We start from the raw sequence: 17,558 nt of genomic DNA on the forward strand, positions 1-17,558 counted from the left end.
GGTGGGTGGGTGAGTGTTGGGTGAGTGGGTGTTGGGTGGGTGAGTGTTGGGTGGGTGGGTGAGTGCTGGGTGGGTGGGTGAGTGCTGGGTGGGTGGGTGGGTGAGTGCTGGTTGGGTGGGTGAGTGCTGGGTGGGTGGGTGAGTGTTGGGTGGGTGGGTGAGTGTTGGGTGGGTGAGTGTTGGGTGGGTGAGTGAGTGCTGGGTGGGTGGGTGAGTGCTGGGTGGGTGAGTGTTGGGTGGGTGAGTGAGTTCTGGTTGGGTGGGTGAGTGTTGGGTGGGTGGGTGAGTGCTGGGTGAGTGAGTGCTGGGTGGGTGGGTGAGTGCTGGGAGGGTGGGTGAGTGTTGGGTGAGTGAGTGCTGGGTGAGTGAGTGCTGGGTGAGTGGATGAGTGTTGGGTGGGTGAGTGTTGGGTGGGTGGGTGAGTGTTGGGTGGGTGAGTGTTTGGTGGGTGGGTGAGTGCTGGGTGGGTGGGTTAGTGCTGGGTGGGTGAGTGCTGGTTGGGTGGGTGAGTGTTGGGTGGGTGGGTGAGTGTTGGGTGAGTGAGTGCTGGGTGAGTGAGTGCTGGGTGGGTGGGTGAGTGTTGGGTGGGTGGGTGAGTGCTGGGTGGGTGGTTGAGTGCTGGGTGGGTGGGTGAGTGCTGGGTGGGTGGGTGAGTGTTTGGTGGGTGGGTGAGTGTTGGGTGGGTGAGTGCTGGGTGGGTGGGTGAGTGTTGGGTCGGTGAGTGTTGGGTGGGTGAGTGTTGGGTGGGTGGGTGAGTGCTGGGTGGGTGGGTGAGGGCTGGGTGGGTGGGTGAGTGCTTGGTGGGTGGGTGAGTGTCGGGTGGGTGAGTGAGTGCTGGGTGGGTGGGTGGGTGAGTGCTGGATGGGTGAGTGCTGGGTGGGTGGGTGAGTGCTAGGTGGGTGGGTGAGTGCTGGGTGGGTGGGTGAGTGTTGGGTGGGTGGGTGAGTGCTGGGTGGGTGGGTGAGTGCTGGTTGGGTGGGTGAGTGTTGGGTGGGTGAGTGCTGGGTGGGTGGGTGAGTCTTGGGTGGATGGGTGAGTGTTGGGTGGGTGGGTGAGTACTGGGTGGGTGGGTGAGGGGTGGGTGGGTGGGTGAGTGCTGGGTGGGTGGGTGAGTGCTGGGTGGGTGAGTGAGTGCTGGGTGGGTGGGTGAGTGCTGGGTGGGTGGGTGAGTGCTGGGTCGGTGGGTGAGTGTTGGGTGGGTGGGTGAGTGTTTGGTGGGTGGGTGAGTGCTGGGTGGGTGGGTGAGTACTGGGTGGGTGAGTGCTTGGTGGGTGGGTGAGTGCTGGGTGGGTGGGTGAGTGCTGAGTGGGTGGGTGAGTGCTGGGTGGGTGGGTGAGTGTTGGGTGGGTGAGTGTTTGGTGGGTGGGTGAGTGTTGGGTGGGTGAGTGCTGGGTGGGTGAGTGCTGGTTGGGTGGGTGAGTGTTGGGTGGGTGGGTGAGGGTTGGGTGAGTGAGGGGTGGGTGGGTGAGGGGTGGGTGAGTGCTGGGTGGGTGGGTGAGTGCTGCGTGGGTGGGTGAGTGCTGGGTGGGTGGGTGAGTGCTGGGTCGGTGGGTGAGTGTTGGGTGGGTGGGTGAGTGTTTGATGGGTGGGTGAGTGTTGGGTGGGTGAGTGCTTGGTGGGTGGGTGAGTGCTGGGTGGGTGAGTGTTTGGTGGGTGGGTGAGTGTTGGGTGGGTGAGTGCTTGGTGTGTGGGTGAGTGCTGGGTGGGTGAGTGTTTGGTGGGTGTGTGGGTGAGTGCTGGGTGGGTGAGTGCTGGTTGGGTGGGTGAGTGTTTGGTGGGTGGGTGAGTGTTGGGTGGGTGAGTGCTGGGTGGGTGGGTGAGTGCTGGTTGGGTGGGCGAGTGTTGGGTGGGTGGGTGAGTGTTGGGTGGGTGGGTGAGTGTTGGGTGGGTGGGTGAGTGCTGGGTGGGTGGGTGAGTGCTGGGTGGGTGGGTGAGTGTTGGGTGGGTGAGTGTTTGGTGGGTGGGTGAGTGCTGATTGGTTGGGTTAGTGCTGGGTGGGTGAGTGCTAGTTGGGTGGGTGAGTGTTGGGTGGGTGGGTGAGTGCTGGGTGGGTGCTTGAGTGCTGGGTGGGTGGGTGAGTGCTGGGTGGGTGGGTGAGTGTTGGGTTGGTGGGTGAGTGTTGGTTGGGTGAGTGCTGGGTGGGTGGCTGCGTGTTGGGTGGGTGAGTGTTGGGTGGGTGAGTGTTGGTTGGGTGGGTGAGTGCTGGGTGGGTGGGTGAGTGCTGGGGGGGTGGGTGGGTGAGTGCTGGTTGGGTGGGTGAGTGTTGGGTGGGTGGGTGAGTGTTGGGTGGGTGGGTGAGTGTTGGGTGGGTGGCTGAGTGCTGGGTGGGTGGGTGAGTGCTGGGTGGGTGGGTGAGTGCTGGGTGGGTGGGTGAGTGTTGGGTGGGTGAGTGTTTGTGGGTGGGTGAGTGCTGATTGGTTGGGTTAGTGCTGGGTGGGTGAGTGCTGGTTGGGTGGGTGAGTGTTGGGTGGGTGGGTGAGTGCTGGGTGGGTGCTTGAGTGCTGGGTGGGTGGGTGAGTGCTGGATGGGTGGGTGAGTGTTGGGTGGGTGGATGAGTGTTGGGTGGGTGAGTGCTGGGTGGGTGGCTGAGTGTTGGGTGGGTGAGTGTTGGGTGGGTGGGTGAGTGCTGGGTGGGTGGGTGAGTGCTGGGTGGGTGGGTGGGTGAGTGATAGTTGGGTGGGTGAGTGTTGGGTGGGTAGGTGAGTGTTGGGTGGGTGCTTGGTGGGTGGGTGAGTGCTGGGTGGGTGGGTGAGTGCTGGGTGGGTGGGTGAGTGTTGGGTGGGTGAGTGTTTGTGGGTGGGTGAGTGCTGATTGGTTGGGTTAGTGCTGGGTGGGTGAGTGCTGGTTGGGTGGGTGAGTGTTAGGTGGGTGGGTGAGGGTTGGGTGAGTGAGTGCTGGGTGAGTGAGTGCTGGGTGGGTGGGTGAGTGTTGGGTGGGTGAGTGCTGGGTGGGTGCTTGAGTGCTGGGTGGGTAAGTGAGTGCTGGGTTGGTGGGTGAGTGTTGGGTGGGTGGGTGAGTGTTGGGTGGGTGAGTGCTGGGTGGGTGCGTGAGTGTTGGGTGGGTGAGTGTTGGGTGGGTGGGTGAGTGCTGGGTGGGTGGGTGGGTGAGTGCTGGGTGGGTGGGTGAGTGCTGGTTGGGTGGGTGAGTGTTGCGTGGGTGGGTGAGTGCTGGGTGGGTGGGTGAGTGTTGGGTGGGTGGGTGAGTGCTGGGTGGGTGGGTGAGTGTCGGGTGGGTGAGTGAGTGTTGGGTGGGTGGGTGAGTGCTGGGTGGGTGAGTGCTGGGTGGGTGGGTGAGTGCTGGTTGGGTGGGTGAGTGTTGGGTGGGTGAGTGCTGGGTGGGTGGGTGAGTGTTGGGTGGGTGGGTGAGTGTTGGGTGGGTGGGTTAGTGCTGGGTGGGTGGGTGAGGGGTGGGTGGGTGGGTGAGTGCTGGGTGGGTGGGTGAGTGCTGGGTGGGTGGGTGAGTGTTGGGTGGGTGCTTGGTGGGTGAGTGTTGGGTGGGTGAGTGAGTGCTGGGTGGGTGGGTGAGTGCTGGGTGGGTGGGTGAGTGTTGGGTGGGTGGGTGAGTGCTGGGTGGGTGAGTGTTGGGTGGGTGAGTGTTTGTGGGTGGGTGAGTGCTGATTGGTTGGGTTAGTGCTGGGTGGGTGAGTGCTGGTTGGGTGGGTGAGTGTTGGGTGGGTGGGTGAGTGCTGGGTGGGTGCTTGAGTGCTGGGTGGGTGGGTGAGTGCTGGGTGGGTGGGTGAGTGTTGGGTGGGTGGGTGAGTGTTGGGTGGGTGAGTGCTGGGTGGGTGGGTGAGTGTTTGGTGGGTGGGTGAGTGCTGGGTGGGTGGGTGAGTGCTGGGTGGGTGAGTGCTTGGTGGGTGGGTGAGTGCTGGGTGGGTGGGTGAGTGCTGAGTGGGTGGGTGAGTGCTGGGTGGGTGGGTGAGTGTTGGGTGGGTGAGTGTTTGGTGGGTGGGTGAGTGTTGGGTGGGTGAGTGCTGGGTGGGTGAGTGCTGGTTGGGTGGGTGAGTGTTGGGTGGGTGGGTGAGGGTTGGGTGAGTGAGGGGTGGGTGGGTGAGGGGTGGGTGAGTGCTGGGTGGGTGGGTGAGTGCTGCGTGGGTGGGTGAGTGCTGGGTGGGTGGGTGAGTGCTGGGTCGGTGGGTGAGTGTTGGGTGGGTGGGTGAGTGTTTGATGGGTGGGTGAGTGTTGGGTGGGTGAGTGCTTGGTGGGTGGGTGAGTGCTGGGTGGGTGAGTGTTTGGTGGGTGGGTGAGTGTTGGGTGGGTGAGTGCTTGGTGTGTGGGTGAGTGCTGGGTGGGTGAGTGTTTGGTGGGTGTGTGGGTGAGTGCTGGGTGGGTGAGTGCTGGTTGGGTGGTTGAGTGTTTGGTGGGTGGGTGTGTGTTGGGTGGGTGAGTGCTGGGTGGGTGGGTGAGTGCTGGTTGGGTGGGCGAGTGTTGGGTGGGTGGGTGAGTGTTGGGTGGGTGGGTGAGTGTTGGGTGGGTGGGTGAGTGCTGGGTGGGTGGGTGAGTGCTGGGTGGGTGGGTGAGTGTTGGGTGGGTGAGTGTTTGGTGGGTGGGTGAGTGCTGATTGGTTGGGTTAGTGCTGGGTGGGTGAGTGCTAGTTGGGTGGGTGAGTGTTGGGTGGGTGGGTGAGTGCTGGGTGGGTGCTTGAGTGCTGGGTGGGTGGGTGAGTGCTGGGTGGGTGGGTGAGTGTTGGGTTGGTGGGTGAGTGTTGGTTGGGTGAGTGCTGGGTGGGTGGCTGCGTTTTGGGTGGGTGAGTGTTGGGTGGGTGAGTGTTGGTTGGGTGGGTGAGTGCTGGGTGGGTGGGTGGGTGAGTGCTGGGGGGGTGGGTGGGTGAGTGCTGGTTGGGTGGGTGAGTGTTGGGTGGGTGGGTGAGTGTTGGGTGGGTGGGTGAGTGTTGGGTGGGTGGCTGAGTGCTGGGTGGGTGGGTGAGTGCTGGGTGGGTGGGTGAGTGCTGGGTGGGTGGGTGAGTGTTGGGTGGGTGAGTGTTTGTGGGTGGGTGAGTGCTGATTGGTTGGGTTAGTGCTGGGTGGGTGAGTGCTGGTTGGGTGGGTGAGTGTTGGGTGGGTGGGTGAGTGCTGGGTGGGTGCTTGAGTGCTGGGTGGGTGGGTGAGTGCTGGATGGGTGGGTGAGTGTTGGGTGGGTGGATGAGTGTTGGGTGGGTGAGTGCTGGGTGGGTGGCTGAGTGTTGGGTGGGTGAGTGTTGGGTGGGTGGGTGAGTGCTAGGTGGGTGGGTGAGTGCTGGGTGGGTGGGTGAGTGATAGTTGGGTGGGTGTGTGTTGGGTGGGTAGGTGAGTGTTGGGTGGGTGCTTGGTGGGTGGGTGAGTGCTGGGTGGGTGGGTGAGTGCTGGGTGGGTGGGTGAGTGTTGGGTGGGTGAGTGTTTGTGGGTGGGTGAGTGCTGATTGGTTGGGTTAGTGCTGGGTGGGTGAGTGCTGGTTGGGTGGGTGAGTGTTAGGTGGGTGGGTGAGGGTTGGGTGAGTGAGTGCTGGGTGAGTGAGTGCTGGGTGGGTGGGTGAGTGTTGGGTGGGTGAGTGCTGGGTGGGTGCTTGAGTGCTGGGTGGGTAAGTGAGTGCTGGGTTGGTGGGTGAGTGTTGGGTGGGTGGGTGAGTGTTGGGTGGGTGAGTGCTGGGTGGGTGCGTGAGTGTTGGGTGGGTGAGTGTTGGGTGGGTGGGTGAGTGCTGGGTGGGTGGGTGGGTGAGTGCTGGGTGGGTGGGTGGGTGAGTGCTGGTTGGGTGGGTGAGTGTTGCGTGGGTGGGTGAGTGCTGGGTGGGTGGGTGAGTGTTGGGTGGGTGGGTGAGTGCTGGGTGGGTGGGTGAGTGTCGGGTGGGTGAGTGAGTGTTGGGTGGGTGGGTGAGTGCTGGGTGGGTGAGTGCTGGGTGGGTGGGTGAGTGCTGGTTGGGTGGGTGAGTGTTGGGTGGGTGAGTGCTGGGTGGGTGGGTGAGTGTTGGGTGGGTGGGTGAGTGTTGGGTGGGTGGGTTAGTGCTGGGTGGGTGGGTGAGGGGTGGGTGGGTGGGTGAGTGCTGGGTGGGTGGGTGAGTGCTGGGTGGGTGGGTGAGTGTTGGGTGGGTGCTTGGTTGGTGAGTGTTGGGTGGGTGAGTGAGTGCTGGGTGGGTGGGTGAGTGCTGGGTGGGTGGGTGAGTGTTGGGTGGGTGGGTGAGTGCTGGGTGGGTGAGTGTTGGGTGGGTGAGTGTTTGTGGGTGGGTGAGTGCTGATTGGTTGGGTTAGTGCTGGGTGGGTGAGTGCTGGTTGGGTGGGTGAGTGTTGGGTGGGTGGGTGAGTGCTGGGTGGGTGCTTGAGTGCTGGGTGGGTGGGTGAGTGCTGGGTGGGTGGGTGAGTGTTGGGTGGGTGGGTGAGTGTTGGGTGGGTGAGTGCTGGGTGGGTGGCTGAGTGTTGGGTGGGTGAGTGTTGGGTGGGTGAGTGTTGGGTGGGTGGGTGAGTGCTGGGTGGGTGGGTGGGTGAGTGCTGGGTGGGTGGGTGGGTGAGTGCTGGTTGGGTGGTTGAGTGTTGGGTGGGTGGGTGAGTGTTGGGTGGGTGGGTGAGTGTTGGGTGGGTGGGTGAGTGCTGGGTGGGTGGGTGAGTGCTGGGTGGGTGGGTGAGTGCTGGGTGGGTGGGTGAGTGTTGGGTGGGTGAGTGTTTGTGGGTGGGTGAGTGCTGATTGGTTGGGTTAGTGCTTGGTGGGTGAGTGCTGGTTGGGTGGGTGAGTGTTAGGTGGGTGGGTGAGGGTTGGGTGAGTGAGTGCTGGGTGAGTGAGTGCTGGGTGGGTGGGTGAGTGTTGGGTGGGTGGGTGAGTGCTGGGTGGGTGCTTGAGTGCTGGGTGGGTGGGTGAGTGCTGGGTGGGTGGGTGAGTGTTGGGTGGGTGGGTGAGTGTTGGGTGGGTGAGTGCTGGGTGGGTGGGTGAGTGTTGGGTGGGTGAGTGTTGGGTGGGTGAGTGTTGGGTGGGTGGGTGAGTGCTGGGTGGGTGGGTGGGTGAGTGCTGGGTGGGTGGGTGGGTGAGTGCTGGTTGGGTGGGTGAGTGTTGCGTGGGTGGGTGAGTGCTGGGTGGGTGGGTGAGTGTTGGGTGGGTGGGTGAGTGAGTGCTGGGTGGGTGGGTGAGTGTCGGGTGGGTGAGTGAGTGTTGGGTGGGTGGGTCAGTGCTGGGTGGGTGAGTGCTGGGTGGGTGGGTGAGTGCTGGTTGGGTGGGTGAGTGTTGGGTGGGTGAGTGCTGGGTGGGTGAGTGTTGGGTGGGTGGGTGAGTGTTGGGTGGGTGGGTGAGTGCTGGGTGGGTGGGTGAGGGGTGGGTGGGTGGGTGAGTGCTGGGTGGGTGGGTGAGTGCTCGGTGGGTGGGTGAGTGTTGGGTGGGTGCTTGGTGGGTGGGTGAGTGCTGGGTGGGTGGGTGAGTGTTGGGTGGGTGAGTGAGTGCTGGGTGGGTGAGTGCTGGGTGGGTGGGTGAGTGCTGGTTGGGTGGGTGAGTGTTGGGTGGGTGGGTGAGGGGTGGGTGGGTGAGTGAGTGCTGGGTGAGTGGGTGAGTGTTGGGTGGGTGAGTGAGTGCTGGGTGGGTGGGTGAGTGCTGGGTGGGTGGGTGAGTGCTGGGTGGGTGGGTGAGTGCTGGGTGGGTGGGTGAGTGTTGGGTGGGTGAGTGTTTGTGGGTGGGTGAGTGCTGATTGGTTGGGTTAGTGCTGGGTGGGTGAGTGCTGGTTGGGTGGGTGAGTGTTAGGTGGGTGGGTGAGGGTTGGGTGAGTGAATGCTGGGTGAGTGAGTGCTGGGTGGGTGGGTGAGTGTTGGGTGGGTGGGTGAGTGCTGGGTGGGTGCTTGAGTGCTGGGTGGGTGGGTGAGTGCTGGGTGGGTGGGTGAGTGTTGGGTGGGTGGGTGAGTGTTGGGTGGGTGAGTGCTGGGTGGGTGGGTGAGTGTTGGGTGGGTGAGTGTTGGGTGGGTGAGTGTTGGGTGGGTGGGTGAGTGCTGTGTGGGTGGGTGGGTGAGTGCTGGGTGGGTGGGTGAGTGCTGGTTGGGTGGGTGAGTGTTGCGTGGGTTGGTGAGTGCTGGGTGGGTGGGTGAGTGTTGGGTGGGTGGGTGAGTGCTGGGTGGGTGGGTGAGTGTCGGGTGGGTGAGTGAGTGTTGGGTGGGTGGGTGAGTGCTGGGTGGGTGAGTGCTGGGTGGGTGGGTGAGTGCTGGTTGGGTGGGTGAGTGTTGGGTGGGTGAGTGTTGGGTGGGTGGTGAGTGTTGGGTGGGTGGGTGAGTGCTGGGTGGGTGAGTGCTGGGTGGGTGGGTGAGTGCTGGTTGGGTGGGTGAGTGTTGGGTGGGTGAGTGTTGGGTGGGTGGGTGAGTGTTGGGTGGGTGGGTGAGTGCTGGGTGGGTGGGTGAGTGCTGGGTGGGTGGGTGAGTGTTGGGTGGGTGGGTGAGTGTTGGGTGGGTGAGTGTTGGGTGGGTGGTGAGTGTTGGGTGGGTGAGTGTTGGGTGGGTGGGTGAGTGCTGGGTGGGTGAGTGAGTGCTGGGTGGGTGGGTGAGTGCTGGGTGGGTGGGTGAGTGCTGGGTGGGTGAGTGCTGGGTGGGTGGGTGAGTGCTGGGTGGGTGGGTGAGTGCTGGGTGGGTGGGTGAGTGTTGGGTGGGTGGGTTAGTGCTGGGTGGGTGAGTGAGTGCTGGGTGGGTGGGTGAGTGCTGGGTGGGTGGGTGAGTGCTGGGTGGGTGAGTGCTGGGTGGGTGGGTGAGTTCTGGGTGGGTGGGTGAGTGCTGGGTGGGTGGGTGAGTGCTGGGTCGGTGGGTGAGTGTTGGGTTGGTGGGTGAGTGTTTGGTGGGTGGGTGAGTGCTAGGTGGGTGGGTGAGTGCTGGGTGGGTGAGTGTTGGGTGGGTGAGTGAGTGCTGGGTGGGTGAGTGTTGGGTGGGTGGGTTAGTGCTGGGTGGGTGAGTGAGTGCTGGGTGGGTGGGTGAGTGCTGGTTGGGTGGGTGAGTGTTGGGTGGGTGGGTGAGTGTTGGGTGGGTGGGTGAGTGTTGGGTGGGTGAGTGTTGGGTGGGTGAATGTTGGGTGGGTGGGTGAGTGTTGGGTGGGTGTGTGAGTGTTGGGTGGGTGAGTGTTGGGTGGGTGAGTGTTGGGTGGGTGGGTGAGTGTTGGGTGGGTGGGTGAGTGCTGGGTGGGTGGGTGAGTGTTGGGTGGGTGGGTGAGTGCTGGGTGGGTGGGTGAGTGTTGGGTGGGTGGGTGAGTGTTGGGTGGGTGGGTGAGTGTTGGGTGGGTGGGTGAGTGCTGGGTGAGTGAGTGCTGGGTGGGTGGGTGAGTGCTTGGTGGTTGGGTGAATGTTGGGTGGGTGGGTGAGTGCTGGGTGGGTGGGTGCTCGGTGGGTGGGTGAGTGCTGGACGGGTGGGTGAGTGTTGGGTGGGTGGGTGAGTGTTGGGTGGGTGGGTGAGTGCTGGGTGGGTGGGTGAGTGTTGGGTGGGTGGGTGAGTGCTTGGTGGGTGGTTGAGTGTTGGGTGGGTGGGTGAGTGCTGGGTGGGTGGGTGAGTGCTGGACGGGTGGGTGAGTGTTGGGTGGGTGGGTGAGTGTTGGGTGGGTGGGTGAGTTCTGGGTGGATGGGTGAGTGTTGGGTGGGTTAGTGAGTGCTGGGTGGGTGGGTGAGTGTTGGATGGGTGAGTGCTGGGTGGGTGGGTGAGTGCTGGGTGGGTGGGTGAGTGCTGGGTGGGTGGGTGGGTGAGTGCTGGGTGGGTGGGTGAGTGTTGGGTGGGTGGGTGAGTGTTGGGTGGGTGGGTGAGTGCTGGGTGGGTGAGTGCTGGGTGGGTGGGTGAGTGCTGGGTGGGTGGGTGAGTGTTGGGTGGGTGAGTGTTGGGTGGGTGGGTGAGTGCTGGGTGGGTGAGTGAGTGCTGGGTGGGTGGGTGAGTGTTGGGTGGGTGAGTGAGTGCTGGGTGGGTTGGTGAGTGTTGGGTGGGTGAGTGCTGGCTGGCTGGGTGAGTGTTGGGGCGTTGAGCCTTAATGTGAAGTCCAGAGTCTCACCCAGACGCCAACGAGCTCAGTCACAATGCTGACATGATGAAAGACATTGCCAGCTCTGAGGGTTGCCACTTTTTCCACAGCTTAAAGCGGGACGTGTTTCGAGTCGCCCTTACGTGTCATGTCAAAACTGTGCAGTCGGGAATACACTTCAGAATCAGAATATATGTATTTACACTGAAGGAATCCGATGAGCTATAAAGCTCTTTTTCACAGATGTCCAGTCGAGGCATGGGGTAAGAACGTCACAACAACAAATAGTAACAAAAGCACAATAGGAGCGCAAAGTACAAGAAAGGTTCGCAAATCCCCCAAACACAAACAAATACAACACAAAACCATCCCCATCCTACCAGACAAAGCCCACTGAGGTATTCACTTATTGTTCAAAAACGACCTGGCCACAAATGATATCTCAACAATGCGGCGAATTATTTGGACACTTATCGCAGCAAAATAATTGAAATAGCTCAAACGCACGTTTCTAAATGTGGAGGGGGAACGCGGAGGACCCGGAGAAAAAAAATTCACGCCACCACGGGGAAGAGAGACACGAAAACTCCAAATATACAGCAGCAGGCGTCAGGGTCGGCATCGGGCCCCCAACCTCCTGCATACCACGCGAGGTAGTTAACATCTCCCCACAATACCGGCCCCGTATTTCGGTACAAATCAATTCCCTGCCACCCGAACACAGACGCGAATTCACGAACTATAAAACAGGTGGCAACCCTATCAGCAATATACAATTGATCATTTAGAAAAAAGATGATCTCGCTTTGTGCGGTAGTAGATGCGTTCCACAAAAAGGGCGCACAAAGCAAAATCGCAGAAGGCAGCCGCCTGCCGAGTAGCGCACAAAGTTCGCAACCAATATGTAGACCCGCGTCTGAGCGCTAGCCAAACGTGAGTGGCATGAGAATCAGAATCTTGTATTTATACTGGAGGAATCTGAAACAGAGGTCTTTTTGGGTGAGATCGCGTAAATAACTAAATATAAATGCACCCTAAATTCATAGCTGTCAACCCATATAGTTTACCCCGTATTCTTGAACAGGGAAATTTGGTTTTCAGGTCCTTACGGCGTACAGCCATTTCAATACCGGCAACATTTTATTTTTGCCTACTTGTTTGTGTTTCTCCCTTGTGATGAGGCTTTGTAGGATGAACGTTGAGATTTATAAGGGGCACGGGGTGACCAGTAAGGTCTGAATTGGTCTGTAATAAGGTAGGGCACTGATAAGGGGTTGACAGGTATGGCCTGCACCAACTTAAACTTGGTGATGGGGCGGTGTTGTCAGTGTATAGGTGAGTGGGTGGGTGTCAGGGGAGCGGTGGTGTAGTGGTTAGCCACACTACCGCTGGGTTTTCTTCTATGTCGTGTCTCCTGTCCCAACAACCTGCGTGGTCTTTTCCCAACATTCTGCACAGTTCACCGCTCCTGGGTGAGCGCTGGGTGAGTGGGAGAGATGGTGGCTGAGTGGGAGAGATGGTGGGTGAGTGGGAGAGATGGTGGGTGAGTGGGAGAGATGGGGGGTGGGAGAGATAGTGGGTGGGAGAGATGGTGGGTGAGTGGGAGATATGGTGGATGTGTGGGAGAGATGGTGGGTGAGTGGGAGAGATGGTAAGTGGGAGAGATGGTGGGTGAGTGGGAGAGATGGTGGGTGAGTGGGAGAGATGGTGGGTGAGTGGAAGAGATGGTGGGTGAGTGGGAGAGATGGTAAGTGGGAGAGATGGTGGGTGAGTGGGAGAGATTGTGGGTGTGTGGGAGAGATGGTGGGTGAGTGGGAGAGATGGTGGGTGAGTGGGAGATATGGTGGATGTGTGGGAGAGATGGTGGGTGAGTGGGAGAGATGGTAAGTGGGAGAGATGGTGGGTGAGTGGGAGAGATGGTGGGTGAGTGGGAGAGATGGTGGGTGAGTGGAAGAGATGGTGGGTGAGTGGGAGAGATGGTAAGTGGGAGAGATGGTGGGTGAGTGGGAGAGATTGTGGGTGTGTGGGAGAGATGGTGGGTGAGTGGGAGAGATGGTGGGTGAGTGGGAGATATGGTGGGTGAGTGGGAGAGATGGTGGGTGAGTGGGAGAGATGGTGGGTGAGTGGGAGAGATGGTGGGTGAGTGGGAGATATGGTGGGTGAGTGGGAGAGATGGTGGGTGAGTGGGAGAGATGGTGGGTGTGTGGGAGAGATGGTGGGTGAGTGGGAGAGATGGTGGGTGAGTGGGAGATATGGTGGGTGAGTGGGAGAGATGGTGGGTGAGTGGGAGAGATGGTGGGTGAGTGGGAGAGATGGTGGGTGAGTGGGAGAGATGGTGGGTGTGTGGGAGAGATGGTGGGTGAGTGGGAGAGATGGTGGGTGAGTGGGAGATATGGTGGGTGAGTGGGAGAGATGGTGGGTGAGTGGGAGAGATGGTGGGTGAGTGGGAGAGATGGTGGGTGAGTGGGAGATATGGTGGGTGGGTGGGAGAGATGGTGGGTGAGTGGGAGGGATGGTGGGTGTGTGGGAGAGATGGTGGGTGAGTGGGAGAGATGATGGGTGAGTGGGAGAGATGGTGGGTGAGCGGGAGAGATGGTGGGTGAGTGGGAGAGATGGTGGGTGAGTGGGAGAGATGGTGGGTGAGTGGGAGAGATGGTGGGTGACTGGGAGAGATGGTGTGTGGGAGAGATGGTGGGTGACTGGGAGAGATGGTGGGTGAGTGGGAGAGATGGTGGGTGAGTGGGAGAGATGGTGGGTGAGTGGGAGAGATGGTGGGTGAGTGGGAGAGATGGTGGGTGAGTGGGAGAGATGGTGGGTGAGTGGGAGAGATGGTGGGTGAGTGGGAGAGATGGTGGGTGAGTGGGAGAGATGGTGGGTGAGTGGGAGAGATGGTGGGTGAGTGGGAGAGATGGTGTGTGGGAGAGATGGTGGGTGACTGGGAGAGATGGTGTGTGGGAGAGATGGTGGGTGACTGGGAGAGATGGTGTGTGGGAGAGATGGTGGGTGAGTGGGAGAGATGGTAGGTGAGTGGGAGAGATGGGTGAGTGGGAGAGATGGTAGGTGAGTGGGAGAGATGGTGGGTGAGTGGGAGAGATGGTGGGTGAGGTCCACGTGGCAGAGAGCGATGGAAGGAGAACATGACGGACAGCAGCGGAGCACGCGAACACCAACAAAAGTCGTTCGAGTTTGGGGGGGGACTCCTCGGCTGCCCAGAGGGGGGCGTCGCGTCTCCTGCCGAACTGGAATCTTCTCGTCCGGGCAATTGTCCCGAGTCACACCACCCGGGGGCGACATTGCTCCAGGAATTGACACAACAGTTCGAAATTCGTCTTCTTGGTTCTTTCGGTAAAGTTACGTAGAAGAGAAATAATAAAAGAAAATAAATTATGTTTTTATTATTTCCCTTCAACGTGACTTTACCGAAATAACCAAGAAGATGAATCCCTGCAGTCACGAAAGCTTTAAATCAAAAGTTCGAAATTCGTCCGTTGAACCTCTTTGGCGCCGCGCGTAGCCAACCGCGCTGATCGAAAGGCCAACGAATTAAACACCAAAGAAATAATACTCTTTGGTTCTTTCGGTAAAGTCACGTAGGTAGAAACATAATAAATCACGACGTTTCGATCGCAACACAAGCAATCGTCATCAGGTGAGACAACCACAGCAATAAAAAAACGGATCTATTATTTTTCTACCTACGTGATGACTTCACCAAAAGAACCAAAGAGTATAGATTCCTGCAGTCACGCAAGCTTCAAACGAAGAAAACAGTTCTGAAAAAATTAGTTTTTCAACCGAAAAGTCCGCAGCTCCAGTGGCTGCCTAACATGGGAAGGAAGCGCGTTCGAGATGGGCGCAGAAGAGCGTCTGAAAGCGCTGCGCGATGCAGCTGACCGCCCTTAGTTCGATGGTTCGTCAACAGCCGCTGGCGCCGCTGCTGCTGCTGAGAGGATGACCAGGGGAGTTAGCGTGATGATGGTTTATTGCTCCTTGAGAAGACCAGCCAAGCGGGGCCGGATTAAGGTTCTTCTTGTAGGCTCTCGGCCACTTCTGTCTCGTAAGCCAGCAGTGATGATTTTCTACAGCTGGTACTGCTGCCCCACGTTACTACTACCGCCGCTGTTACCCGCTTGATGTGCGAGAAACACCATTTGATTGGTGTTATTTTATAATTTTGCAATAAAAAAGTCTCGAAAAGTTCGTCTCCGGTGTTAATTTCTCTCACATTATGAAATAAAACCGATTGACACGACTCTGCCTCTTTGTATTTACACTGTGACTATCCTTGCTATATATTTATTCAAGAAGATATATCGGTTAAATTTATTTGTATCATACATACAAACAAAAACAACACGGTGTAATGTTTTTTTTTCGTAGATCCTTCAGTTTCCGTAGGCCCTAGACAAGTCCCTACTGTGCCTATTGGATAATACGGCCCTGGCTACATTGTACGGTGCAGAAGAAGTTCAACAGACAGTACATACATTTAGCAACGCATTTGTTCACATATTTTATCACAAAGCATGTGTGATTAATGCGGACTTGATGATTTATAATGGGTGTCTATTTGCTATTTGGACATTTGAACACCTGGCTTATTGCCATTACCGTATTTATCATCTTGATATTGGCAACAACACATTTTCTTTTTGAGTTTGAGCACTGAGAGAGCCTTTTGGGTTTAAAGTCCAAATTGTCTGGTGATCGCGGTGGTGGCTATGCACGTGGCTGCCTGTATCCCAGCACCGTGGAAGCAACAGCGAGGGTTAGTGGATCACTGCACAGATGGGCTGTCAAACTCCCTCCCCGCGGGGGTCGAGAAGGTGGCGCATGCCCTGGCTCGCCAGAAGAGGGCAGTACATCAAGTGGACTCATCGCCATCTGTTGACATGTGTACGGGAATGAGGCGTTGCCCCCGTTGCATGCGTGGGGTTTTCTCAGGGTCCTCCGGTTTCCCTCCCACTCGCATAATAAACGCAACGCTTCAGGAAATGACTAAATAGCATTTTAAAGTGCAAATCCAATGCAGCAGAACACCACCTGAAAATAAAAACACTCTCCGACTCAGTGTGGCTATCCTGGATAAGTCATTCATGATCATCTTCAGCGCCACTGCGGAGTAACATTCCGCAAATCGGCACGTGTCAAGCCGGAGTCTGACGGCTGCTGCCGTCATCATCAACGGGGGGATCGATTCCTCGTGCTCTGCCACCCGTCTGGGTTCGATGTCCGAACGCCGTTCGTCTGGGACGACAGCTCCGGCGGATTCCAAACGGAGCCGGCGACTTTGTTGTTGATTTGTTGTTGTTGTCCAGCAGCTGCGGACGAGCCGAGCGATAGCCCGAGGTGCGGGCGTGGCTGACCGACATCGCAGATTGCGTTCGCTGACAAAGCCTCGTGGGCATTCTGAGCGTGGTAAACATGGCACGTTGCTGGGTCAACGTTGACTGGACGTTGGAATGTTTACTGGGAGGACACTGCATTTTCTAAACGATGATGCCGCTTGGCTCGGCACACACACACACAATGGTGTTTTGAATCAAACGGAGACCTTGGATAATAATAATAATAACAGAAACACTCCGAATGACACGAGAATCGGAATCCTTATTTATACCGTAGGAATCCGATAAGCTATGAAGATATTGTTCAGATTGTCCAGTCAGGGAGCGGGTCAGCAGGTCACGACAAACAGAACAACAGGAATTCACCATTCCAACTCTTACGTGTACAGGGCAAATGCAATACACAAGACGACGTCTGACGTTTACTTAACGCCACGCAGCGAGGTAAACGTCACTTCGACAACCCTTGTCGTCTGAAGTTCTTCACTCAGTGGGGAGGCAACTTTCGCCGATAAGAGATCATCAGTGTGAGTGCCGCCACACCGCCTGCAAGACGAAATAATTCACCCATAATATCGGGGAGGGGGGGAGGTTAGATCGCGTAAAAATAAATGTGTCGTAACACCCGCCACCACCCGACACGGCCAATTAGTAAGGTTTGTCACGTGAACAGAGCTTGCCGATTCGTCACAAGTACAGCAACACCAGTAGTGAGTTAGAGAGTAAATCCACAACATTTCCAATCTGAGTTCGACGTGTCGCCAGTAGTTACAACTAGCTTCGGCAGGCTGTCCCACACCGGCGTGCTGTACGAGTAACGAATCCGCATGTTTACGTGACAAACCTTACTAATTGGCTGTGTCGGGTGGTGGCGGGTTTAACGACACATTATTATTCACGCGATCCAGCCCCCCCCCCAACCCCCCCCCCCCCCCCTGTATTTTGGATATTGGTCGCGAAAGCATACGTGTTAAACCAAAACAATTAAAATGGGTAGATTGTGGGGGGGGGAGGGGGCGCACTAAAGGCCACATGGGATCACCAGATGGCCCCTCTCCTGCTGTAGTCCATCACCGGAGGTTCACTTGACGATGTTTCGCGCTGTGCTGCTGCCAAGCGAACCGTGACGGAGCTGCGTAGGAGAGTGTTGCCAAACAGGTACGATGGCTCTGCCCTTCTCGAAACAAGAGAGGATTGCGGTGGTGAAACATCGTCCAGAGTCCCCACGGATTAAGGAACAAAACAAAAAATACGCCAGCAATGTCTCCTTGACGCATCCGCCTCTCCACATTAAAACACACAGAACAATATATTCAGTCATTAGACCTCCTTTGCCAGTACCAAAGCGTAATAATAGGGTAAAAAAGGTTTCAGTTTTGTTGCCAGAAAAAGGGGAAAAACCCTATTATTACATTTTGGTACTGGCAAAGGAGGTCTAATGATGTAGATGCTCACCCCGAGCCCTCATTACTTTGATAGTGCATTGTATTTGAGCTGTGTAACGCCTTTTGGCGTCAGCTGGTCGAGCACCAATTGGGTCGAGGCTCAAAAGAAAGTCGTCCTTTGGTGTGGACCAATCAGTTTCAAGGACAATGCCGCATATATTATCATGGTATGTTTTTTTTGTTTGCATTTTGACTGCAGGTATTGTGGTTAATGCAGACATGAATCCTTGTAAAAAAACAGGTTTCAGTTTTGTTGCCAGAAAAAAAGGGGAAACCTCCTATTATTAATATATTAAGTGTTTCATAACACACTCCATCAGCCGCACCGGCAGTGCAGAATTCCAGCAGCATTGCGTCAAGACGAGCAACAAACTGTGGACAGATTTTGACACCACGGTGTCTCATCGAGCTGCTGCATCTTACAGGCAAGGAGGCGTTTTAATATAATTTTATTGTATTTCTACATACGTGACTTTACCGAAAAAAACAATGAGTAAGGAGCCGTTGTCGACATTCGTTTTGTCTCATCGGCATCAGGCTTGCTCGAATCACCTCCGATGAGCACGGCTGGCTACGTACGGTGTGTAAGAAGTTATTTCAATAAAATACCGGCGAACTACCCATCTTTACGATATTGGGCAAAATTATATCGTCCGACACAACGAAGAAAGAGTCACTTCTTCAGAACTGCTTTTTGGTGTTCAGTTTGTTGTCCTTCCCCCGCACCTCCGATGAGCATGGCTGACGACGTACGGTGTGAAAGAAGTTCAACACACACATACAGACATACATGCGGAGGAAAGAGGGGTCCGTGCGTGTAAGGTCGCATTAACACGCCGCCTCTATTCA

This window comes from Petromyzon marinus, chromosome 60 (assembly GCF_048934315.1).
Source record: "Petromyzon marinus isolate PM22_M1 ecotype Great Lakes invasive population chromosome 60, UKy_Petmar_22M1.pri1.0, whole genome shotgun sequence".
Lineage (NCBI taxonomy): Eukaryota > Metazoa > Chordata > Hyperoartia > Petromyzontiformes > Petromyzontidae > Petromyzon > Petromyzon marinus.